The following is a 25,401-nucleotide window of genomic DNA, read 5'->3' on the forward strand; positions in this document are numbered from 1 at the left end:
GTATGGCATTACCGTAAGTCTCATTTCTTTACATGGCGTATGTTGACTCTAGGACGGTGCTTTGCCTTAAGCTTCCTTGCCAATGTCCCAGCAACAGAAACCAAGACCTGTTCAGGGTAGCCCGCTTACTGCAAGCGGGTGAGCTGCTCTAAAAAACTTTTCTGCAGATTGTGGGGACATGTTTTGCTCAAGCCCTTACCAAGGCAAAGTCTGGCAATGCCTCTCTTCTCAAGTTTGGAATGCGACGAGGTGTAGGGCAGCAGGCTTTTCTTAGTGCGAGGAGCGTAACTCCAGCAAACATGGCTCTCGTCAGAAAAGGTTAGAGGCAAATCTAAAAATCTGGTTGAGTCGTCAAGTCGTACCTCGTGGGTGAAACTCAGGTCTGCGGAAGTTTCGTTAAAGGTAGATAAAATGTCAGTCAGCCGATTCGACGCTGTCACGGGAAGTTAGTTTCAAAAGGATTAAGAAATTGTCCACATATCTAAAAACATTTACCACGCGAGTGTCACTAAGGTTGTCATACAAGAGACTGTCAAAATGGGATAAACATTTTTTTTTTTTTACTGCATTTATTAAGTGACTTGCCATAGGGGCTGTTGATGGCTGTCACTAATAGCCGGGGTCTGAGAAGTCTGAGCGTGCAGATAAAGAAAACGCAGTTGTTTGAAAGAAAATTCAGTGTTGGATAGAGGACGGCGGAAATCACTGCCAAACTTTACGAATTCATTTCCAATTTCTTGAAGGAGTCGTGCAACCCCTCGTGAGCGTTGCATATAAACTTACGAAACCGCCAAATTACGTTGTCAATAACATCTGAAGTCATAATACACTTCACACAGCCCAGAATCCACAATCGCGCTCGAAAATTGACCAGCTCTTTCTTGCGACTGTTTTTCGATCCCGCGCCCTCTTTCCTGTCACGCGTCTGTGTCTGTTGGTTCAGCAATGGCTATTGGTCCGCGTCTTTCCGACGTCACGCAGCTGCCGTGGTAGCTGACAGTCAGGTGCGTCGCATGAATGTGCCAGCAGGATACTTAACCACTTGGGAAATTCTCGCCCACGTCAGCCGCTCAGTGCAGAAACTTAAAACTTCGATTAAGGCTGATTGGCGCACGAAATTCGTAAGATGGAGGTTATCTTGCGTTTCACCTCACTCTTTACCTTAAGACCTCCTACGCAGAGGCCGAGTGGTAAGGCGTGAGTAGTAGCGTCGGCCATTTGTGTGCGCAAAAAGTGGCGAGAGAAGGAGAAGATGCGTGAGGACAATGATATTGAAATTGTGACTGCAGAGAACTCGGATTATAGAAGGCACGCTAGAAACATTCTTGCTGGTGGGTATTGGTGGAGCGGATACCGGGCATACCGCAACTATATTAAATAGTGTGCCAAGTCCCATTTAGCTTAAGGATAACTTCATTTAATGAAGGGGCTTAGCCCATTTCCTGGCCCGCAATGCGCATGTAAATGAGATTTTCAAAAAAATATGGAAAGAACAAACAGATAAAAGAGAAAGAAAAATATCTTCGCAGTTTCCATGCATCCCACCTTCCAAAGACTGAGCGCGCCTGCGATTCAAGAAAACTGTTTGTTTTAAACTGTAGTTATGGATAAGCCCTTTAGTAAACAGACATGGGTAATTCAAATACGTTTCTCGGTTTACAAAGTTCTGAATCCTGAGTTTTCTTCTTAAAGGTCGAAAGTTCGAAATGTCGAAGACATTTAACAATAATTCAAGATGTCTTCAACGGGCGTTCGTCCAAAGCCGTCCTCGTATCGCTGATAAATGAGAAGAAATGGAGCAATAATACTAACCGGTGCAATAAACAGCGAAAGCGCGAAGATGCAGCTTCACGCTGCGAAGAGAGCGCTGATTGGCCGGCCGGGTGAAGAGGTTAGGAGCAAGACGTCTTCGTGGACTGTTTATCTAGTCGCTGACACACACGGCTTACTATACTTCAGAGTAAAGTGGACCAAAGACATTAGTCTTGCAGAATTACAGGGTTCAATAGCAGCGCCCGCGGTCGTTATCTGAAGGATGGCATCCCACGCGGAGCTACTACAAAATGTCACACATGACGAACGGCCTTCTAGGCTGCAGTATAAGCGACAAAATTTATAAAATGTGGTCGGCCCAGCGGAAAGGCGATAGCGTTCGACGAGGCTTAGCTCAGCGGCAATAGAGCGTCGGCCACCGCACGCGGCCGTCCAGTGAAACAAACAGGTACGTAGTAAGGCTGGTCGAAAGTCCAATGCGGTACTGTGATTGCTCGCTTCCAGAAGGAAACTCGAGTTGTGGCCCCTTATCTCTTGTACGAGCCAGCCACTTGACGCACCCGTTAAACTAGGAAAACAATTGGCACTCGGGGAAAGGAAAAGAAAAACTAGGTGATCGCGCGGCTAGAAAAGGTCCCCGTTAAGAGCTGGCAGCCGAGGGGGACCTCTTCTGGTTGGGTGCAACTCGAGGAATCGCGAGGCTGATGGCTTTGCGACTCATTCCTTTAGCCACTGATGGCAATAAAAGAGCGTTCACAACGAAATGAAAAGGCCGGCCACGAAGCTACTACGCGGGCAGAGAAGAAGATCCCGAGAAGAAGACCCACGATAACAGGCTTCTTCCATTAATCACATCTCAGGTTTGAGCGCTGGGAAAGATAGCACGGCCGTAAAGTTAAAAAAAAAAAAAAAACGTTTCACCGACGGGAGACCTTTCTTACGTTATAGATACAAAGCATCCGCGATGAATAGACGCTCGGGGAGCGGTAAGATGAAGGGCCTTTAAGCATAACGCGAATAGATTTGACAGGAAGGTTGGCGGCAATAAATTTAAGTACGACAGTAAGATGAGGAAAGACACAATAGGAAAACACTATCTGGCAATGAATGTGGAGGTTGTGCACGCGCAGAGCCGACCACAGGGGACAAAAGGACACAAGGAGCACTTAATCATCTTTATTGTGTTGGCGCTGTGGCATACGTTCTCTCGTTTCTTCTTCGGGAAGAAATGTGCGACGCTAACTGATAGAGAACACCTCGCCTGTGGGTGCGGAAGTTGCTAATCACATTTCTCAAGAAGCCGACATATTCTCGCGAGAAACCGCACTGAACGCGCTAAACGAATTTTAATGTTGCCGGGGCTAATTCAGCACCCCCTGTCGAAAGTCTGTCTTCTAGAGATAAGTAAATAATTTCTCCCCGAAGATAAGTCATCTAAACAAAAGTCTAAGGTAGCTCAGCTTCACGTTGTCATTCCTGTCTGTGCAGTTATAAGGGGAAAGCCGAAGATAAATGTTCAAGCAAAGCATATAGAATTTATTGTCGGCTGCTTCTTTGTCTCTCCCCACAGCAAAGGGCCTTCTCGCTTTGTGGAAGAAAGACATGTTTTGTTGTAAGAAAGAAAACCTTTTCATTTATCACGAAGGCTAACAGAAATATATTTATGCTGTTTAGAAAAGTCAGTAGAAAATGACCGTAAATATTCGTTGATAAATGACGATCTATCCTGAATGGAACAGTTGAAATTTATTTATGGGCGGCAGCTCTATCATTAAGATTATTCAAGCAATCATTTTCACTTCTTCCGAACACGGAAGCCGCATTTTCAGGGAGAAAAAAAAAATCAACATGTCGCGTAGGAAAGCAGAAAATCAAAGGAAACCAAGTATAATAATTGGAAATAGGCGAGTAAAAACGAACAAATGAATTGGGCTTTCTGAAATGCGCGTAGCCATGAAAAACCGAACGAAACTGAACTAGCAGCTTCGAGTCTTACAAGGTTGGTTTAACGATAAATACTTCCAAAAGCTTCGGAAGCAAGCGTCTCTTCTTTCATCATTAGTCCATAAAAGCTATGGAGGCAACTTAAGAGTGCAACCCGCGCAGGCAAGCGCTCAGACTGCCGTAAGAGTGATCAAAGTCGCGCAGCAGTAAGATTTCGTAAGTTAAGGGAAATTATTTCGTTTACCTTCACTTCTCCGCTCGAAGCGTTCGTTAAGGTAACCACAATTATTCTATTCGTACAGAATATATGTGCATACAGCATCGCGCGCTCGCGTTCGCCTCCTGCAGTGGGCGGAGAATGAGAGCATAACGGGATAGATATGGCTTCCCATGTACGAGTCCTCATATATCGTTCAGTAGACAAAACATGGAGGTAATCTTCCCATCGGGTACATGCTGAACTTCCGCGCCTCCCACGAAAGCTGCAATAATTGTTTTTTTTTTTTTTTGTAATCATGTCTGGAGCTAGCTGGACTCCGCAATACCTTTTGATTCATCCGCTTTGGAGTAATTTTTTGTTGATTCGGAAGTACAAGAACAAACTTATACTGCGTCTGTGAGGGCAGTGTTTTCGTTACAGGCAGCACCACTTTCCTGTAATGATTGAGCAAGGTTTTTCTGTTGGCAAAATTGATAGAGATGACCTTACACGAGCTGGAACGCGGTGGGAATAAACCAGCTACTTAAAATGTACGCATTCCCTCCTTCGATGCGCTGCATGTGGGCCCTGCATTTTTTTTATTATTCCTATTATGTTCGCTACGATCGTCTCGCAATGCACAGTTGTTCACGAAAACTCTTGAGAGAAGGAAGCCAAGAAAAACCTTCAATTTTAACGGCCTAAACACGCAGCCACGAAATGAGAGTGGCTTTCTTCGTTCCTCTGTACGGCCTGTGCAATGCACTAGCCACCGTGCAGGAAACCGTTCTTACAGCCCTAAGTACTCCCGCGTCAATTTCCTGCAGAACCAGCGCTGAGTAAATGCTTTCTTGGCACGCCATCACGGAGCGCTAAATGCACCTCAGGCCTCGCGCGCTGTGTACTTTCGGTTAGCTCAAAAACAGCGGCTAGTGCTGCAGTTTTTGATGTACTAGATACCCGGAGCCCTAGCTGGCAGCGTCAGGCGTTCCTTCTACGCTTTAATCTTCGCCCCCCCCCCACCCCCTGGTAAGCGCTAATAATAAATAAAGTTGAAAACAACAATGTGTTCCATTCATTTACCTTCCCCTCCTACCCCCCACCCCTTCTTCGTAATTGGGAGTCAAGCGAAGAGATTGCTCACTTGGAAGTTTCGAGCGATCATAGAACGAGACGCTGTTTTTAGGTTGGAAAGAAAGCCTACGGCAAGACTCAGAGACAATTTGAATAACAACCATTTCAAATAAGCGTTCTTACTCTAATCAGTAAGACAGAGAAAGTTTTCGCGGTTTTCTGTAGGATGGCGGTTCAGTCGACGTGCAGTTGCAGCTGCAGTTAACACAAAGTCCGCGGCATCTGCTGATGAGAGTACTGCTGCGAGCTGTTAAACGTTGTGCATGCAGTAGCTCATTAAGATGTAGGTGTTTTCTGCCGAGCTTGAAGGGCTAGCTACGCGGCACTTTGTTATAAAGGCGGTCCAGAAACTAATTCATCTACAAGCAGACGCCCAGAAATAAAATTCCGGTGCTTGCGATGCTAGGCGCTTAAATTCATTCAAGAGACAACGAACATAGAAATATAACGCCTGTCGACAGTACTCTTGCGAATACGCACGTGCGGATCAGCAGTGTGGTGGCATAACTGAGCGAACCGACACCAGGCAACAATAAATGGCACTCTCCGCTTACGCTCGCCTTAGGTTTTGCTCGTTCGCGTAAGAAACTACTCGGATATTGCGAATTGATAAAAAAGGATTTCCAGCTCACCGACTGAGACGGAGTGGCACGGATCCACCTTTGATGGTGAACGTTGCGGTCCCGTTGGTCGTCTCCTGAAAATCGATGATAATTCAATGTCAGACATGAGTGATCTCCGTATCAAGGACCCACATAGAAGCTCTCAACCAAAAGATGTCATTAAACCATAACACGTTTTTCGAAAAGTTTAAATACCCGGCAGGAACAAATGCGGACGCTAGGGGATACGCGCTGCGAAGCGTCTGGCATTGAGCGCACTAGCTTGCCAGTAATGTCTGCTCTGGAAGATTTAACCCGTAGAAGAAGATTTCAAAAATAATAACGTGTCAGCAGACTTCAAGCCCCCCCTCCCAACACATACTTTTTTTTTTCTTGGCGAAAAACGGTTTACGTGACGCAGAGAGTGTCTTGTTCCCTGCACGAAATTTCTGGAATATGGTTGTGCTTGGCACTTGTCCGAAGTTGCCGGCGCTGGCGCCGAAATAACCACGTGTAAGGTGCTGACAGCGGACACTTCGCAATAGCGCGCCTTTGTATAATAAGTTTCTGAGCGCCAAGCTTTCAAGCTTGGAAAACTGCATGGTTCAACCAATGTTTGCCTTCCTTCGGAACAGAATGCCACCCGTTGTCAGGCACAACGTCAGCGCTTGCTGCCCGATGAAAACGGTCGTGATATTGTAATCAGCTTCTTTATATTATGGACCCCTCTGGCAGGAACTTTTGTTATGCTACAAGGTGTTTTTTAACGGAACAGTCTCTCGACAAGGAATTTCAGCGTTCACACATTACTATACGGAAAATTGCTAAGTCCGTGTGAACGTTCCCTGGGCGGAAATGTCCAACAAAACGTGCCAGCACCACACTACTCGTTACCAGTTGCCCGCCCAGAGTGCCGGGGAAAATGTCAATTTCCCATCATCGCCACCATAAGCCTAACTTTACGTTCACTGCAGGGTTAAGGCCTCTCCCATATCTCTCCAGTTTACCCACTCTTGTGCCAGCTGCGATCACGAAACCTCTTATGTGTCCAACCCGAATTCTGACGCCCGCTGCTAAGCCTATCTTGGAATCCACTCTGTTACCACTAAGGGCCATCGGTTACCTTCTCTTTGCACAAAATTTCCTGCCCATGCCCTTTAGTTACCTTAATTCCACCCAGACATTAATTCGTATCGTTCCCCAACCCCACTATTTTCTCTTTGTTTTTATTTTATCATTGCACTTATCATGTTTCCTTCAGAGTATGGTTCTACGAGTTGCCTTTATTAAAAAAGTATCTCGTTAGCCTCAAAGTGTCGCCCAATATAGGCAATTGCTGGCACGGTACAAGGGTTGCAATATTTTTTTTGAAGGGGGGGGGGGGGTCTTGCCAAGGTAGAATTCACAACTTGAGTGTGCCGGCCAAATGCACCATAACCCAGTCTTATCCTCCTAGTCATCTAGCTATCGTTATCCAGACCTGCGATCAGTACCTGTCTTAAGCAGATTTATACGAGCACCAGTGGGTACTGCTCTGCTGTCTATCGTAAACTTTTTCTACCTTCGGGAATATTTAATGCCACTTCAGTTTTCTTCGTATTAATTTTTAGAACCAGCGTTTTGTTCTTCTTGTCCAGTCCCTCAGTCCTACCCTCTAATTCGTCCTCTAAGTCACTTAGCATGGCAAGTTCGTCCGATAATACGATATCCGTAAGGAATTGTCAGCTCTTATTATTATTCCATTTATTTTCATCAAAGACGGGGGAAGTGAGGCAAAATGCTGCGGTGGCAGCTTGACAAGTCCTCGTCCCCTCTTCCCAACCCAGTTCTCTGAATACGTATTGTAAACACGTGGTGAATTTAACTGGTGTTTTCAGCGTATAAGCCCGAGATACCCTCTTCCATAATGCTTTTTTCAGGTCCCACGCGTCGTTTTTATCAACCGGTTGCCAAATGCTGCAGAGCTTCATTACGATAAAAGCGAAGCAAGTGATCTCAGCACTTCCTTGAGTACCGGCACATCCCTCAAGCAGCGAAGTCTAGACATTCGCTCTCGCCCAAATTTCCAGCCGACTTGAACGTGTTCATCGGCACTATAAGCCATTGTTTGTTTGCCCTTTGTTCCTTTTCGATATTTATGCGCTTAGTGGGATCGGGGTCATGACACAGCGGGGTTAATTGTGGAACTAAACCGAAAATGGACTGACTTGATAGCGCGCAAATGTCGCCGTTTAAGCGCTGTCGTGACGCTGGGGCTACGTCGACCCGGCCTTCACTTGGTAGCGTGCAGAGACTCGGGGTTGATGAAGGATTGATTCTTCGAAGTTGGTAAAATATGTACAAGCAGGTTTAATGGCACTTTGAGAAATCTTATTTACATGAATATATACATGAAGAAGAAGGGTATAACAGCAAAATGGCAAGCGTTAAAAGTTCATAGCGAGAAGCATCTGGATGAGCCGTTTACCCAGGGCTCAGAGCGACATTTCGTGCTCTGCAACGTCCTTAAAACCCCCTATGTCCAGCCCCTCTCTGAAGATGCTGACCAACCAAATCCAGGGCACGCCCCTCAGATATCGGCATCCAATCGAACACATCACTGCACTGATGGTCTGAAGCACTGACTGGCCCGGCATTGTTTCGTTGGGCCTGGTCACTTGTTGGCGGGAAAAGCTTGGGAACGGCGAGGAGGTACATTTCTATTCTTCAGCCAAGAATCGATAGGCTGGTTCCGGCAAGTGGATTTACTTCTCAGAAACCCAAGTGCACGTGCGCGCCGCTTACTGTTCCCAGCATTGTCCCTTTCCGGCAATTGCAAATCTTTCCTGCATTCCCGGGAAATCCTCTAATGGCCGTAATCACCTTGCTCCTTTCTTGTCCTGTACGTCAGCGGACGTGTCACTCTGTCGCCTCCTTTGGACAATAGGCATTCCTTACTTGACCATAGCGCTTCTCGACGGGAAGGGTGAACAATTGAACGAAAGCACTTCCGGCTATTTCCCGCGGGGGGACATTTCTTTGTGTTTTTCTAGACGTTCTCTTGACAGGGTCAATTTGGCATTTGCAGGGTGTCCACAAAGCAAAACAGGCTTGCACAAAAGGATTCCTGGAAACAGGCTCACTTAGCGCCATTGTACCAACAGCACATATCCACAGCACTTATCCATGCCCACAGGCGAACAATAGAGCGCGCAAGTGCGGATGATGCACGGTCGTAACAGCGCGGAAATCCGTAGGGATATTTTTAATCCTTGAATGCCGATGAGCTCTCCGCCGCGCAAGCTCTCAGGGCTGCCCGTTCTCTCAGGAGCTCAGAGTGCGTGCCCTCTTCAAGGTACCGAAACTTAATCCCTCGCGGCAGCGAAGCAACCGCTCTTTTCCACACTGCTGCTTAGCGCTCAGCCGGCGCTCGCTTTGTAAAGCTGCGCACGAGAGGACGGTTAAAAGGTGATATTATTGCGATAGCAATACTACGCCAGGTTTTAGCCCGTCGCGTAGTCCTGGGAAGGGCCACGTTTGACCTTGAACAGCCGCGGAGAAGACGAAGAAGAAGAAGACGAAGAGCGCTCGGTCATCGGCAGCTAATGCTTTCGCTCCACATTCGGTTCATCAGCATTTATCCCTTCTCATCTGTATGTGGGCTGGTAGCTTCCGCTCTCGCGTCATACTCTTAAAGGATGAGCCTATAAGTGTCCCCTTACACTGATAAGGCGTGATAGGGGACTAATGTAGCAGGCAAAAGAAGCTTCCGCCGTTGATTCAACTAGGGTTAACCAGAGTTAAACCACGACTAATTTTGTTTCGCCGCTTCTGTGAACTCCAACTCTTGTCTGCAACGATCATTTGAGGACTGCAAACGATGTTTCGGGAAGGCCAAAAACCTAAATAAAGGCAAGTTTTTAAGCACTACAAAGTATCATCCAGCTCGCATAACAATGAGGCAGGATCGAGGGAAACTGCAAGTTATAATACCTATAAGGATCACTTGCCCGTTGTCAGTATTAAGCAGATCTCTGTACGCTCACCCAATCACCGGACCGCCCTTGTACACTCTGCAGAGACGCATGGCAGGATGCTAGCCTGCAAGCAGCTTAGGTAACGCGTTAAACTAATTTATTGATTCATTCATGTTTTTCATTTAGTGCACGAAATGATGCCAGGTATTTCGAGCAGCGCACGCGACATAAAGCGCTGCGCAGAAATATATTTAGGAGTGTCTATATTAATTGAAAAATATTGAATGGATGCTCTTCCTTTTCCCCTAGAATAACAGTACAGCACAAAAATACTGTTTGGACCTCAGCCGCAGAAAAAAAGAGGCAAAAGCAATAATTTCTGGCTACAAGACGAAAGGGGGCGTTGCAGGCTGCCAGCTAGCTCACACACATTGTGTTCATGAGACAATCCAATGACGGAGTTTAGTGTTTTCGCACGCCTCATTAAACGAATCGGTAGGTACAACGTAAACTGCACGCAATATCCGGTGAACAAATCCTAGGGGACACTCTGGACCAACTAAAGTGCGATCGGGCGAAAGCGTCTGTTGGGCGGTTGTCGGAAGCCCTCCACTACCCGACACCTCTTTCTCTCTTTTTTCACTCCCATCTTCCTTTTTTTTTTCTTTACGGCTCGATTAAGGTGTCCGCGCAGAATTGCGACATTGTGCAAGCTGGGTTTCGCAAGGGCAGAGGAACTAGAGACCAAATTGCCAACCTTCGCTGGATCATGGAAAAAGCAAGAGAGTTCCAGAAACCCATTTACTTCTGCTTTATTGATTATGCGAAAGCGTTTGACTGCGTAGATCACAGCAGATTGTGGCAAGCTCTCCGAGAGATGGGAGTTCCAATTCACCTCATCTGTCTCCTCAGGAACCTGTATGAAGGGCAAGAGGCCACAGTCAGAACTGGGCATGGTCTTACTGATTGGTTTCCGATTGAGAAAGGGGTGAGGCAAGGCTGCATACTGTCGCCCTGCCTATTTAACCTATATGCAGAGTGCATCATGAGGAAGGCCGGTCTGGACGAGTCTTCAGCTGGAGTGAAGATTGCTGGAAAACGTATCAACAACCTTAGATATGCGGATGATACCACTTTAATGGCAGAAAGTGAAGTGGAACTCAAGAGACTTCTGATGCGCGTACAAGAAGAGAGTGAGAAGTTTGGGCTTAAACTGAACATTAAAAAGACGAAGATCATGGCGTCTTGCCCTATCAAGTCCTGGAGCATCAATGGACAAGAAGTGGAAGCTGTGACAGATTTTCTGTTCTTGGGCGCCAAGATTACCTCGGAAGGAGACTGCAGCCATGAAATTAGGAGACGCCTGCTTCTGGGAAAGAGAGCAATGGTTAGCCTTGACCGCCTAGTAAAGAGCAGAGACATTAGTCTGCCAACCAAGATCCGTATAACCCGTGCTATGGTCTTTCCAGTTGTGATGTATGGATGCGAGAGTTGGACTGTGAAAAAGGCTGACCGCCGAAGAATTGACGCGTTTGAATTGTGGTGCTGGCGAAGACTCTTAAGAGTTCCTTGGACTGCCAGAAGATCAAATCAGTCGATATTGTCGACCATAAACCCTGACTGCTCATTGGAGGGTCAAATTCTAAAGTTAAAGCTCAGCTACTTTGGTCATCTGATGAGAAGAGAGGAGTCGCTGGAGAAAGATTTGATGTTGGGAAAGGTTGAGGGTCGCCGGAGAAGGGGTAGGCAGCGAACGCGATGGTTAGATGGCATTCTCGAGGCATTGCAGATGAAGCTATGTGATGTTAAGAAGATAGTGAGAGACCGGAAAGCGTGGCGTGACATGGTCCATAGGGTCACGAAAAGTCGGACACGACTGAACGCCTGAACTGAACTGCGCCTTTTCTTTCCTACAAACCGATTTGAAACGTCGCTGATGCCTGCCGAACTGCGTCTGCTTCTATATATGCTGTGTGATGCAGCGTTAGAGGAATAAGCGCCAAATGAAAGACGCCTCACGGATGCATGGATCGGACGCCCGGCGCGGTCAGCTTCGTATATGCGTGCATCGCCTGGCGACGTCACGACTAGTCGTCTCATCATGACTGGATGTGACGTCCTCGTGACGTCAGTTCTGGTTATTATGCATGATTCACGACTTTTTATGACGTCATGGTCCGTCATCTCTGTCCTTATCATCATCACTACCACTACTATCATTATCGATCACTATCTACCACTACCGGGTTAATTGGATTAATATGGGAGAGGCCTTCGCCCTGCAGTGGGTATAGTAAGGCTGATGATGATGATGGTGATGATCTACCACTAATTAGCAGAGTCGGTCCACATGGCAACCGTGCTGGCATGACGAGAACTAAGGTACGTTTCTCACGTGCCCGGCGTGCACCTGTCAGGATGACTGATAGCTATAGCGGGACAGGACGCCGGACGCGGCTGTGAGTATGAGGCATTAAACCCTTTCTCCTTAATAATACACTGCACCTTCAGTAGACTGGAAGAGCAACGCAAAAGAGAAGAAACAGCAAAGGTTTCAGAAAAACAAAGCTTAGCGCTGCGTTCTTTCACACATATTCTATGACAAACATAGTGCTGCCATCGGTGTGCTGTACAAGATCACAATTTCGAAGAATTCTCTATTTTTAATTCACAAAGTTTGCGCACGTATACTTAGTTGCAAATTTAGCTTATTTTTTAAGACTTCCGCTAACACCAGCGTGAATAGCGAGGCATAATCTTTGAGCTGGCAAACCAGCCAGTGAAGGCGCATGTTGCACGAGCTCTGTTTGTTTTTCCGCTCTCGCTGCTAGGACTACGGTCGTCGGGCGGCAAAAAGGAATACGGTGCACCATTGCGAATGCGATCTCCAGCTTAAAATAATGAATAAAATTAACCCTGCTTGCGTGCTATCATGTCCGCACTCCATACAGCAGCGTTTCGGGCTAACAGTCTCATCTGGCACCATTTCTCCTCAGCGGCCTAAACGTCCCTAGAATAAATTCGCAAGCATCCTTTCATGCAAGCGCGATGATTAACACGCGCACGCTTTCCGCTATTCTAAAAAGAATATTACAGTGTTTCCTTGCGTGCACCCTTCGCATCGTTCCGTTTATATACACAAGCCTCGGATTGGGGGGGGGGGGGGGGGGGGGGGTCGTAGAAAAACTCGCAGCAACGCTCGACTCTGGCAGGCGAAGCGGGCGCCCAGACAATTGCTTGTGCAATGACGCAAGAAAGCGCCCGCCCGAGGGTAATTGCTTTACGCAGGTCTGTGTGCCCGGCGGAGCAACTAAAAAAGCGTCCCAGGTGAGCAGGGAGCATGCAACAGCTGCGCTTCGGCTGAACGACGTCATAGAGGGTGCTTTTAATCTCCGTGGCGCAGGAGTGCGCTCTCTTGCAGCTGGAGATTAGCGCCAAGCCCAACCCGAGGCTAGAACGGGGGCCGCCCAAGCAAGTTGCGCCTTGCTCCCCGTTGAACAGCGAATAGTACTACCGCCTAGGGCGCAGTGGCTGATGAGCAAACCGCCACGTGTTCAAATGCACCCCGCACGAACTCAGTGGCGGGCGCGGCCCCGGCGTGTGCTGAAGCCCCCCCTCCCACTTCATTAATTGCACTAAACATAAACCGCGGCATATATTTCTCAATCGCATGCATTGCCCAAGCAAGAAGAAATAACGCTGTGGCACGGGGCACGGGGCAAGGCTCCAGGTCACCTCCAAATGCAGAGGTGATGATTAAAGCTGAATTCGCTGTTTTGCCTTTCGCGCTTCGCCCTGCAACCCCGCAGATGTAGCAGATTTTGTGCCAGCCTGTATTAAAGGAGTAAAGAAATAGTTCATGCCGGCTTTATGGTTTTCCTTTTGGCTGATTATACAGGCAACACAGCGAACGTTGATCGCACGAGAAAGCGGACAAAGAGAAGGGGTACAATACTGAGTACGTAACTCTCGTCCTAACGCGGATGTAAGCCGATGAAGTCATCGCGGAGTAGTTGCTTACTTTGTTCTCGCTATACGAAACGAAATAATTTCGCTTTTAATTATGCATTCACATACCGCTTCATACGAATAAGAAAAAAAGCCATTAATTAGCATGTTCGAGGAAGCGCAGTCTGGAATATAACGAACTGTGTTCATCACATATTTGCGGTACAGAAATTGGCCCTTAACACTGGCCCCAAATGTCGACGAGTCTATACGAGTCATCGTAAACATGGAAGATTAACATAGATGTTATATTGTAAGAGAGATGCCTAGCCTGCGATAAAGCAGAAAGAGCAAGATAGAGACGTCGCGCGCCGAAGAGGATGAAGTGGTGAAGACGAACGACACGGCGGATGACGCTTGAGCTGTCGCTGTGAACGCTGGCCTTCGTAGCAGCTACGGGAAGGCCAATATATTGCTGTGCGACTCATCTAAACCGCTTCATTACATATATGTATATATATATATTCAACGGCTATCGCAAAATCGTGCTATATTTTTTTAGGGATCAATCTACCATTCCTTTATTATACAGTTTGCAATGCTACAAGAGACCTGTAAAAATTTAGCGCACGTAAATCAAAGTCAGACTTGATTAATCCGAGCAAATTTTGATGGGAGTAAAGACGCCTGAGACGCTTTTTTCCACCTGCGAATAAAGCTGACATACAAGTCCGTCCAGGATCTCTGCCAGGGAGACAAATAAATCCGTTTAGCTGGTAATATGAGAACAGATATTATTTGAAGAGCTTTGAGGAAACAACGAAAGTTCATTGCTCGTGTAGCGATATCCGAGCAGTTACTTTATACGTTTACTTTACAGCAGCTCTGCACATTCATGCAGAGAAAGGTCACGCAAATAATATGGGCCACGTCGGAATGTAAACGTCGGATTTGGCTTTATTCGATGTGAAAATCTAAATCTGACCAGGTTTAGTCACGGCGACTTCATTTCTACCGCATTAATTGAAACTCTCTATTCATGAAAATAATACTGAACCGGGATAATTCTGCAAGGTGAGAAGAAACGTGATTAGACCATTCAATGCGCTCAAGCCGTGGCACCCTGGTGATTCACCATATAACAAGTAAGTAAATGTGAATAGCAGGCTTCAGTGAGAAGCGCAAACGTCATAGCTTCTTTTATTTTTTTTTATTTTTTTTTTTTTTCGTTTGGTCCCACCTTGGCAGCGGAAAAGTGAACTGGCTGGGGGAATGTGGTTTGTGGTTTGTGGGGTTTAACGTCCCAAAGCGACTCAGGCTATGAGAGATGCCGTAGTGGAGGACTCCGGAAATTTCGACCACCTGGGGTTCTTTAACGTGCACTGACATCGCACAGCGCACGGGTAGCTTGCGTTTTGCTTCCATCGAAAAGCGACCGCCGAGGCCGGGATCCGATCCCGCGTTCTTGGGAGCAGTAGTCGAGTGCCGTAACCACTGCGCCACCCCGGTGGGGGGCTGGGGGAATGTAGAGATTCTAATATTTATTCCACTTCACCACAGTACCCTCAAGGATGTTACAGTTAGTTTATTTTTTTTTAATCAGTTTAACGTCAAAAAGCGACCTAGCCTATAATAGACGCGTCGTAGTGGAGGGCTCCCCGTAATTCAGATCAACTGGGATTATTTAAAATGCATGTACTGAAATCGAACAGTGCACGGGCCCTTTGCTTTTCGCCGCCAACAGGAGCCAAACCCTGGTCTCCAGGTTCAGTCTTCGAGCGCCGTAGCCACTGAGCCACCGCAGCAGGAAATTAATGATCCCTATGAAGATGGCATACACAGGTTGTACCCAATGTAGTGTGAAGTCCACAGACTGGCTTCTCCCGCACAAGGAATGCGTCGCGGGTAGGTAAAGATATGCCGATTGTGAATATAAACAAATACGTCCATTCGGAAAAACCCTTTTCGAATAGAAAGTATTAAAATAAAGGGGGAATGCTACTACAGCGACCCACATCCAGGACTACGGGCTCGAGGAGACTCCCCAGATCTCCCCTTGGAAGTAGCGGAATGGGATGGGATGAAGAGAATGGATAATAGGAATAGGGAATGGGTTATGATTATTTGGAAGAGATATGAGGACCGCGAGGTTTCGCCTTATATTCCTGATATTTTTGGCTCCATTTTGCGCCTGTCTGGCCAGGACAGGGAGAGCGCCAAGATCCTCCCAATATGCGGCCCCGCCTCGCGGGATGCCAATCACCTACCGAGCGCACACGGGTACCGACGTCAGGGACAGGTGGGAAAACCTAACGTGGGGGAGGCGATCTAGGGCCCATCCGGACCACACCCAGTTCAATACCCGTTACCAACCACGGGTCCGGGTCGTCCGGTCTTCCAAGTCACTATAGAACTTTTCGCTAGACAGCTGTTGTCGTTTCTTGTCTGTGTCTGCCATTTCGTCAGTAACAATAAATTTAAGAGGTCAACAGCAACTAGCCAAAAAGGTAAGTGCAGCAGTGGCGGGTCCATGCTTTCTCCCTGACGAAGCTAACGAAAACCAAACATCGTGTCTGGAAGTAGCCCCAGACATCATGCTCTTGCTCAAGCATCAGGTGCTGACACATAGCACTTTGGACACCAAAGTCATAGTTGGTCTAGATGTCGCGAAGGAATTTGACAATGCCCGGCATGAAGCTATTCTGCAGAACCTCCAGACCCTAGGGGTGGGACAACGAACGTATCCATATATACGCGACTTTCTCACGAACCGCACAGTGCAACTTGACACCGGCTCAGGAGATCCTTCCACCATCTCTCCTGGAAGCCGGGGTACACCCCAAGGCTCAGTGCTTTCCCCACTCCTGTTCAGTATTGCGCTGCTTGGCCTGCCCAATCTTTTGGCAGATATTCCCCACTTGCACCACAGCCTATACGCCGACGACCTCACTCTGTGGATTACACACGGCAGTGACGGCCAGATCGAGGAGACTCTGCAGACAGCCATCGATCGCGTTGGTACCTACCTGGCCACAGTCGGCCTATCCTGCTCGGCCACCAAGTCTGAATACATCATTGTCCCAACCCAGGGAAGACGCCCCAGATCGCCTCCGGCATCCTTCAATCTGCAAGTACAGGGCACTCCCATACCCCGTACCGACCGAATCCGTATCCTGGGCCTTCATCTACAAGATAATGGAGGAAACGCCACTACTCTTCAGCGAATAGATCAATCTGTAATCCAGATCAGCCGCCTGCTCAAGAGAGTCGCCAACAAGCATAAGGGCATGCGCGAATCCAACCTTTTGCGCCTAGTACAAGCCTTCGTTTGTACGCGCATTGCCTATGTTGCCCCTTACCTTCGCCTCACGCGAACAGATCGGGAACGACTGGATGCATCACTTGCGCAAGGCATACAAGACAGCATTGGGTCTACCCATGTCCACTTCCACCACCAAACTGATGACCCTCGGGATCTCCAACACAGTCGACGAGCTGATTGAAGCGACTCTAACTTCCCAATATGAGCGCCTCTCGCTGACACATGCGGGCCGTGCAGTACTGAGCCAGGTAGGAATCACTCCTCTGAGGGCGACTTCTACGTATATGGACCTCACGCCTGAGCAGAGACTCAGTCTTCGTATACCTCCGCTTCCCAAACGTATGCATCCAGAGTATCATACAGAGCGCAGAGCCAACCGAGCCCGGCAGCTCCACAAACGTTTTACCGGTCGCCCCGACGTTACGTACACAGATGCCTCCCACCACCCCCGTCGCCCCGCTATGGTTGCGGTTGCATTGGCACCGCACCGAAATTGGCACAACGCCTGCAGCGTCCTCAACGCCGCAACTGTTACCACCGCAGAAGAGGTTGCCATCGCGTTAGCTCTGACCGACCCCTCCACCAAAGTAGTCGTTAGCGATTCCCAACAGGCAATTCGTAACTTCGATGCGGGTCGCATATCCCGACAGGCACACACTATCCTCCGATCTCTCCCCTTACCGTCTACACCTCGTCTTCTCATATGGACCCCAGCTCATGAGGCGCTCAGCGGGAACGCACAGGCGCATGCTCTAGCCCGAGAACTCAGCTACCGGGCGGAGCACCCTCCTCAGCCTGCCGCTTCCTCTGACACTCCCCAAGGCACTCATTCACGCCTTGTTACATATACGGACATCCTCCAGCATTATCGGCTCGAACGGTGTCTATACCCCCCTGCACACCGGGAACTATCCCGGCGCGAGGCCGTCCATTGGCGCAAAATACAAACAGGAACCTTTCCCAACCCATGGCTATATAGCAAAATTTTCCCAAATCTTATTGCACCTAGCTGCAAACACTGCTCACAACCGGCCACATTCTTTCACATGGTGTGGACATGTATACGACACAACGCAGACAATACAGCTACAAGGGATGCGTGGGAGTCCCTCCTGCGTACCACCGAGCTCGCCCAACAGCGCCAGCTCATTTTGCGCGCATTGGAGGCCGCAGAGTCCTGTCGTGACGCTGGGGCTATGTCGACCCGGCCTTCACTTGGTAGCGTGCAGAGACTCGGGGTTGAAGTAGGATTGAATCTTCGAAGTTGGTGAAATATGTACAAGCAGGTTTACTGGCACTTTGAGAAAACTTATTTACAATATTTACACGAAAAAGAAGGGTACATCAGCAAAATGGCAAGCGTTAAGAGTTCATAGCGAGAAGCGACTGGATGAGCCGTTTACCCAGGGCCCAGAGCGACATTTCGTGCTCTGCAGCGTCCTTAAAAACCCCCTATGTCCAGCCCCTCTCTGAAGATGCTGACCAACCAAATCCAGGGCACGCCCCTCAGGTATCGGCATCCAATCGAACACATCACTGCACTGATGGTCTGAAGCACTGACTGGTCCGGCATTCATTCGTTGGGCGTGATCACTTGTTGGCGGGAAAAGCTTGGGAACGGCGAGGAGAGGAGGTACATTTCTATTCTTCAGCAAAGAAACCACAGGTTGGTTCTGACAAGGGGTTTTACTTCTCAGAAACCCGAGTGCACGTGGCGCCGCATAGGGCTCCCAACATGGTCCCTTTTCGACAATTGCAAATCTTTCCTGCATTCCCGGGAAATCACTTAATGGCCGTATGAGTCATGCTCCTTTCTTGTCCTGCACGTCAGCGGACATGTCACTCTGTCGTCTCCTTTGGATAGGAGGCATTCATCACTGGAGGATAGCACTTCTCGACTGGAAGGGTGAACAAAAGAAAGAAAGCACTTCCTGCTATTTCCCGCAGGGGGACGTTTCTTTGTGTTTTTCCAGACGTTCTCTTGACAGGGTCAATTTGGCATTTGCAGGTTGTCCACAAAGCAAAACATGCTTACAAAACAGGATTCCTGGAAACAGACTCACTTAGAGCCATTGGACCATCACCACATATTCACAAAACTTATCCATGCCCACAGGCGAACAATAGAGCGCGCAATTGCGGATGCTTGGTCGTAACAGCCTCCTCCCCCGCCAGAAGAGACTCGGAGGGCAGCAGTCCCAGCTGCTGCATGAAGAGACGACTTAATGGCCTGCACGTGAACGCTTGAAGCTCGCTGTTGCTTGTCGCGTTGTCTTGATTGTTGTAGGCCAAATTGCTCGAGCTGTCTGAAACTCAACCACATGTCGAAGCAAGCACTCGGCTCCCGTCTGAAGAGACCAGGTCAAAAGAAAACTGCCATTGTTGTTCGAGAAAAGCCCACACTCAAGACGTTAGGACCTACGTATTCCTAGAAAACCAAACGTGCTGCTTTACATAGTCACACATATACAAGCGCACGAAAAAAAAAAAAAAAAAACCTGATTATCAATTTGGATACATGGTGAGGAACATCTCGGACCGCTTAGAAAGAGCGGCTAAGCGCGTCCGCATTCCCATTTAACTTCCCCTTTTTGTATCTTAATACAAAATTGTACTGCTGTAAAATCAAGCTCCACCTAAGAAGGCGACTGTTCTTCGATGTCGCAGTTTGCAGCCAAGCCAGGGGACAATGGTCCGTCTCTACGGTGAATTTGGCCCCTCCAAGATAGCACTGCAATTTTTGAATGGCCCATACAATGCAAGCGCATTCTTTCTCTGACGCGCAATAAGCTCTCTCTCTAGAACTCAGTTTTCTGCTCAAGTAGAGCACGGGGTGCTCATTACCGTCGTCATCTCTCTGGCAGAGAACAGCACCTAACCCTCGATCACTGGCATCACACTGGACCGTGAATTCTCGGCCATAGTCTGGAGCTCGCAATACCGGACGGCTAATCAGCACAGCCTTCAGGTTTACGAAGGAGGCTTCCCTTTGTTCGTCCCAGACTACATTTGTCGGTTCTGTCTTGCGGAGAGCGTCGGTCAGAGGGCTAGCCAAAGATGAATAGTTAGGGATGTAGTGATTGTAGTATCCCGTCAGACCTAGGAATGCTCGAATTTCCGTCTTCGTGCTCGGCCGCGGGTAGTCTGCTACCGCAGAAATCTTAATCTCGCTGGGTTTCCTGAAACCTTGACCTACATTGTGACCCAAGTAGTCCACGGTCGCCCTTGCCAGGCAACATTTCTCGGCCTTTACGGTTAGTCCAGCTTGACGCAAAAGGCTCAGTACAGCTCTTAGATGTACCATATGGTCCGCCCATGAGTCGGAAAAAACCGCAATGTCGTCTAAATAAGGCACCGCGAATGTTTCACACCCCTTTAAAACCCTATCCATGAGTCGTGAAAAACAAAATGGAGCATTTTTGAGCCCGAAACTCATCATTGTTGGCTGGTAGCTGCCCGTCGGAGTGACGAAAGCCGCGTATCTGCTGGCGCGTTCAGTGAGCGGTACTTGCCAATATCCTCGAGTAAGGTCCAGCGTAGTCACATATGCCGCTCTACTGACCTGTTCTACTCTCTCCTCAATATTCGGAATAGGATACACTTGATCCCTGGTGAGAGAATTTAGCTTTCGGTAGTCTACCACAGGCCTAGGGTCTTTACCTGGAGCTTCTACTAAGATCATAGGCGAAGCATAATCGCTTTCCGAGGGTTTTATTACTCCCAATTCCAGCATGCGAGTTACTTCCCTATCCAGAATTTCTCTTTGCCTTGGAGAAAATCGGTAGCACCTTGATCGCACTGGCACGTCTGAAGTCAGCTCAATATCGTGCTCAGTCAAATCAGTCCTGCCTGGCCTGTCCACGAAGCAGGCCTCAAACTCTGTTATTATTTCGCCCAGATCGGACAGCTGGGATTTCTTTAGTTCTCCTCTCTGCTCCGTCTTTTTGAGAAGCTCCTGAGCGTTGCTTCCTTTTCCGCTGAGGCAAATCAAGTTGTCCCCCATCTCCTCGGGAAGGTTTAACGTTAGATTTACCACGGTTGGCTCCATAGCTAAGTCCTCTCGGGTTCCACTTAAAAGTCTCGTGAGATTACTAGACACTGGCGGCAAGAGGTCACTCTCAAGAACGTCCTCATTCCGCGTCTCATCAAGCTCACTTTCAAGTTGACTTATCTGAGATGCCTCGCTCTCAAAGTTTTCCGACCTGCTATCTTCCGCATCTACCACTGTTTTAACTGCCGTTTCCTCCGCTGTGGATTCTTCTGGAATGAGCAGTGTAGCTAGTTCTCGCGCCTTTGAACGTGTTAGGGCTTGCACAACTCTGTCTCCGAAAAGGATGCCCCTCTTTCGCAGCAGCATGTCCGATTTGTTGGAGAACAAATACGGATAGCACTTAGGAAGCTTTCCTGAAACGGCAGCCTCGGTTGTTAACTTGCCGAAAGGGCCCTCGATGACCACGTTCGCGATTGGCAAGCACACACTCTGTTCCTCCACTACCTGGCGGATCCACGCACACTGTCCTGTATAGTCGGTAGGCGACACATACGCCGGATGGATAACATCCATCGTTGCGGCCGAATCGCGCAGTACCTTGCAAGGCTTCCCGTTGACTACTAGGTCATGCAGGTAGGGTTCTAAAAGCTGCATATTTTCATCGCAGTCACTGACATACGAGAAAACAAACTTTTCTTTCCGGCAGTTGACGGCAATGTGACCCGGCTCATTACACCTAAAGCATGTGAGCGGCTTCCTAGCCTCAAGCTTTTTCTTTGTGTTCTGCGCGTTGGTCACTTCCCCACTTTTCTCACTGCCGTCCTTTCTAGGGCGTTTGCCTGAAGAAGCCTTCCTTTCTTCGTCTGCAAATCTAGCAAAGTGCCTTTTCTGACGGTTATTTACACTGAACTTGGGATTGCGGAGCCTATCTACTGCTGGGTTGCTGAATTGTCGGCGCGAAGCGTATTCCTCAATGAGTTCGGCAGCTTCAGTTGCCGACTTAATTTCGCCTCGGTCCTGTAACCAATTTCTTTCTTTTTCTGGGAGGCAGTTATAAAACTGCTCCAAAAGAATTCGCTCGACTACAGCGTCCCTATCACTGTAGGAATCAGTGCTCTTTAGCCACTCGCCCAAATTAACTCTTAAATTGTACAGGAATTCAGGGTAACTCTCGTCCCTGGACTTAGTAGCATTCCGAAAACGTTGTCTGAACGCCTCGGCGCTAAGCCTATACTTTCTCAGAAGGCAAGCTTTGACCTTCTCGTAGTTGTCCGCGTCCTCCTTGCTTAGCCGCGCGACAACCTCCGCTGCCTCGCAGGGCAGAACCGTCAATAATCTCTGAGACCAAGTGTCTCGCTGGAAGGACAGTTTTTCGCAGGTTCGCTCAAAGTTAGCCAGATACAGACCGATATCCCCTGATATCACATATGGCTGCATGTACTTTGACATCTTGAAATCTGCCTCCTTGTTGAGACGAGGTACCGCTAGCTGGGGACAATCGCCCGACCTCTTGCTCAACTCTAGTTCTAATTTCCGGAGCTCAATGTCTAGCTTCTTTGCCTCTCTTTCCCTCTCACGTTCGCGCTCCTTTTCCTCTTTTTCCCGCTCCTTTTCCTCTTTTTCCCGCTCTTTCTGCTGTCTGAGCTGCTCCTTTTTTTGACCGATGAGGTTCCATGCTTCACTGAGCTCCTCATCATCGGTTCCCAAATCTGTGATTGCCTTTATAATCAAAGGTTTTCGTGCCAAACCACTTGTATCAATTCCCAATTCCTCACACAATAGCAACAGTTCCGGTTTCTGCAGCTTTTGTAGGTCCATGATCGCTCCGAGTGCCGGCTACTTCCAAAACAACAGTGCAAACTACCAAACCTAAAGGCGTTTCAACACTTTTTACCAGTTCTAAAATCTAACCCTGTTCTAGAACCTGGTCCACATCAGAAGAAAAGCCAAGCACTCACCCACACATGCGATCGATGTTCCGAGCTGCTCTCTTGTTGGCCGATTGTTGCGCCTGCTTGTTGCTTGAGATGCCACCTCCGATCACCAGATGTTGTGGCTTGTAGCTTCAGATCCACCTCCAATCACCAGATGTTGTGGCTTGTAGATTCAGATCCCAACGCTGGTCACCAGTCGTTGTGCTTGTAGATTCAGATCCCACCGCTGATCACCAGTGTTGGGGCTTGTAGATTCAGATCCCACCGCTAGTCACCAGTTGTCGTGACGCTGGGGCTATGTCGACCCGGCCTTCACTTGGTAGCGTGCAGAGACTCGGGGTTGAAGTAGGATTGAATCTTCGAAGTTGGTGAAATATGTACAAGCAGGTTTACTGGCACTTTGAGAAAACTTATTTACAATATTTACACGAAAAAGAAGGGTACATCAGCAAAATGGCAAGCGTTAAGAGTTCATAGCGAGAAGCGACTGGATGAGCCGTTTACCCAGGGCCCAGAGCGACATTTCGTGCTCTGCAGCGTCCTTAAAAACCCCCTATGTCCAGCCCCTCTCTGAAGATGCTGACCAACCAAATCCAGGGCACGCCCCTCAGGTATCGGCATCCAATCGAACACATCACTGCACTGATGGTCTGAAGCACTGACTGGTCCGGCATTCATTCGTTGGGCGTGATCACTTGTTGGCGGGAAAAGCTTGGGAACGGCGAGGAGAGGAGGTACATTTCTATTCTTCAGCAAAGAAACCACAGGTTGGTTCTGACAAGGGGTTTTACTTCTCAGAAACCCGAGTGCACGTGGCGCCGCATAGGGCTCCCAACATGGTCCCTTTTCGACAATTGCAAATCTTTCCTGCATTCCCGGGAAATCACTTAATGGCCGTATGAGTCATGCTCCTTTCTTGTCCTGCACGTCAGCGGACATGTCACTCTGTCGTCTCCTTTGGATAGGAGGCATTCATCACTGGAGGATAGCACTTCTCGACTGGAAGGGTGAACAAAAGAAAGAAAGCACTTCCTGCTATTTCCCGCAGGGGGACGTTTCTTTGTGTTTTTCCAGACGTTCTCTTGACAGGGTCAATTTGGCATTTGCAGGTTGTCCACAAAGCAAAACATGCTTACAAAACAGGATTCCTGGAAACAGGCTCACTTAGAGCCATTGGACCATCACCACATATTCACAAAACTTATCCATGCCCACAGGCGAACAATAGAGCGCGCAATTGCGGATGCTTGGTCGTAACAGTCCCAAGAGATCCCTGCTGACCTTCTCTAAGCAGTGCAACCAGTCTTTCGGCTGGTTCCCCTTCTTTGGGAGTAAATAAAGAGTTTATCATCATCATCAAGCTAACGAACCCTTTGTTATCGCCGTCTTCCGGGCTAAGATCTTCCGACTACCTTCATAGCGTATGCAGTCGATCGCAAAGTAGACAAGGAGAAGAAATAAGTGACCCCAAGCTCGAAACAGTGCAGGCGATGAGGTTCGAGCTGAGAAAAATGGTTATCACGAATGAATTGGCTTACCTTGATGCGCACAGGAGAAGGCTTTGGCTCTTTTTTATGTCATATGGGATTTACGCGTAGGATTTCTAGTTGTTACGGGGCAACTTTCGCTATGCTGGCCGTTACAGTTCAATGTGATTTAGTTTCAATTTTTTTTATCTGGTGCATTTAGGAAAAGAACTCATCATGTGTTTTCGACAACAAAAAAAGAAAAAAGCTGCGTCACGACGACAACCGACATTTTAGCGGATACCTCAACCGAGTATCTTACGCGAAGCAACGCAAGCTCTGGAAATAAATAAAATACAGCCTTCTGAAGAACAAGTTATTAAAAAAATGCCCCGGCCGTATAGCGAGCAGAACTATAAGTGAACCTTTAAAATAAATTTCGCCTTGTGATTTCTATGTAAAATGCTTATTACAGTGATGCACACCGACCCAAAATAGTGTCGAGCCTTCCCTTAAAAGCGGTCTACAGACTTTCTATAGACTTTTATAGACTATCGGCATCCTCTTGAGCTACTGGTATTGTCGATGGAGTATTGACAATCTGACTAACATCTGTAACCCTCTTCATTTCCTTTCGCTTGTAGACAATCCGGTGATTTTAGGAACGACGGGAACCCCATGGTCTGATGTCTACCACCAGCCTCCATTTTATTTCATCTGTACGCCTTAGTGACAGACATTTATAGACGGTCGAATGATTGTATTATGAATTCGTGTAAAGGACAAGGCTATTAATATAGTTCGGAATAGCTTCTTTTTTTTTTTTCTTCTTCTTATCGGCCACCCTACCTCGCAGGGTCATATATGCCTTTAGCACTTCTGCTTGGGAGAAGCTATCTGCTGTACCCAAGTCGCTCCACTAACATTTTCGTTTCTTGAAGGCGATGCGAAACCTCTTTTTAAGATACGGGTCTGTGATTCTCAGCCCAGGCGCAGACATCGGCATCCCTGTCTCCGCGCTACAAGAAGTGCGCATGCATAGACGATCACGCAGCAGAGCGACCGCATTGCGGTTTTCATTGGGAGGCAGAATAGGGGGAAGACAGGCACCGATGTGACATAGGGCCGCCTC

General features: G+C 48.1%; 1 long non-coding RNA gene across 3 annotated transcripts in view; it reads right to left on the reverse strand.

Moving 5' to 3' along the window:
• Positions 1–25,401, reverse strand: part of LOC146202116 (uncharacterized) — a 674,799-nt gene that overhangs the window by 162,377 nt on the left and 487,021 nt on the right. For all 3 annotated transcript variants that reach the window (XR_014703645.1, XR_014703646.1, XR_014703647.1), the window contains one exon: positions 5,683–5,747. This is a non-coding gene — a long non-coding RNA (uncharacterized LOC146202116). The remainder of the gene's footprint in view (positions 1–5,682; positions 5,748–25,401) is intronic.

This window comes from Amblyomma maculatum, chromosome 1 (assembly GCF_055883805.1).
Source record: "Amblyomma maculatum isolate TAMU_Amacu chromosome 1, ASM5588380v1, whole genome shotgun sequence".
NCBI lineage: Eukaryota > Metazoa > Arthropoda > Arachnida > Ixodida > Ixodidae > Amblyomma > Amblyomma maculatum.